At 32.2% G+C, this 1,888-nt stretch overlaps 1 pseudogene; it reads right to left on the minus strand.

Annotated features, from left to right (window-relative positions):
* Positions 1–1,444: 1,444 nt before the first annotated feature.
* On the minus strand, positions 1,445–1,541 carry LOC122101782 (annotated as a pseudogene).
* Positions 1,542–1,888: the final 347 nt, after the last annotated feature.

A 1,888-nucleotide genomic window follows, 5' to 3' on the forward strand; every position in this document is an offset into this window, starting at 1 on the left:
ATCCCTACTCACCAGTTAGAATAATTTAGAATAGTAAAAATGAAAAAAGAGAAAATAAATAATAGTGAAAAAAACAGGTGCAGGAAATTCACCGTATTTTTGTGACCAGTTCATTCAATGTGAACTATTGGAAAACATGGACACCTCATTCTCACTGGCACTCAAAAACTCTGGTTAGGCAATTCTGATGAAATTGAGGAATAAGATGAAAAGTGAGAAATGGTATCAACTGCAAGAAAAAAAATGGCGAAGGATTCAAGCAAATTTCTTCTTTGTTCTGCTGAAAATAATGGCCTTACTACAGTGCAGAGATTACTTTCCAAAAAGGCCACTCATGTGAATACTAGGGATAACGATGAGTCTACCCCTCTTCATCGAGAAGCCTACAGTGGACACTTAGATACTGTCTATGAGTTGGTGGCTCAAAGCAGATATTTATGTAATAACTGTGAATGGCTGGTCACCCCTGCACAGTACTTACACATGGAATAATACCAGAGTGGTTTCTTTATTTCATCATGATGCAGACACCAATGGCCAAACTAAAGGCCTCTTGACCCCCTTGTATCTTGCTGCTGGGAATAGATATAGCAAAGATAAGCTGCATCTCCTTCTGTTGAACCATTATATCAAACCAGATCTGAAGCACAACTTGGAAGAAACTGCATTTGATCTTGCCAAAAGGATAATTATGTATCACTACCTCTTTGAAGTTGTGGAATGCTGTACAAATTGTTTTCCTAAGTCCTAATGGTTTGGGTAACTTTCTTAAATTTCAAAATTGCCAGTCCGTCCCATGTGTCCATACAAAATATTTTCACAATACAAAGAAACAGCAATATCTTACTTTAAAAATTCATGGATTCCATGGTATTCTTCCAAGTGAATTGCCTGACTTTGATGTCAAAATATATTCGAGTTGTTTGTATACATCAATAATGATTTCTATAGTGTTTGTGATTTTTTTAATCAGAAATAATTTTAACTTATCTGTTGAAATGAGTAGTACAGAAACTGAAGATATTTCTGGTGCTTGTCTGAAAAAAGTATATTTTAAAATATTTAGTATTCTGTTTGTATAATGTCTATAATCTATTTCTTTCCCTCCTAGATATAATACTTTGAATTCGACATTGTTTTATAATATATAGGTTCATTAATAAATGTGTCCTTTCAGATTGCTTTCCATATAGAAACAGTTTAAGATTCCTTTAATGCCTAGGTCCTTATAGGATTTTATATCTTTAGGTTAAAATGACAATGCTATCTTATTTCAAAAGTTTTATAAATGTTATGCTATGTAAAGGCTTTTCTAAAAAAGTGAAGATTGAATACACTGATGACAAAATAACTGTTATTTCTACGAATTACATGTATTATTACACTTGTATATTTGTAATCAACTTTTTAATAACTGTTTTTCACTTCTTGCATCTGAAGAACGAAAAATATAGAATACTTCACAAATTTTCATATCATCCTTGTGCAAAAGCAATGTTAATCTCTGTATTGTAATTCGGGTAGACGTGCTGCTGAAGCATGTAGTATCCTGTAAATTTAAGTAGTTAATGATGCAATCTTAAGACAGGCATATATCCTTGGTTGCCTATTTGTAACAAGGAAACCTTATTGTTCCTTAAATTGCTATTCATCTTATTTCTGTAAAATTCTGTGTATGGTGGAAAAAATTATATTGTTTGTTCGATTGCTCATATTTGCAATTTTTGTCAATAACTATTTTAAGTCTTTCTCATTTGAAATTTGATCGTACTTTGAAGCCTTTATACCTACGTCCAAAAGTGATGGATTTTCAAATACTTATTTATGAACTGATTTAGCTTTGTTGAGCTAATGGATTCAAAGTAAGCCTTGCTTAAGAGCTACTTCT

Source organism: Dipodomys spectabilis, unplaced genomic scaffold (genome assembly GCF_019054845.1).
Source record: "Dipodomys spectabilis isolate Male_0828 unplaced genomic scaffold, ASM1905484v1 ptg000686l, whole genome shotgun sequence".
NCBI classification, from domain to species: Eukaryota; Metazoa; Chordata; class Mammalia; order Rodentia; family Heteromyidae; genus Dipodomys; species Dipodomys spectabilis.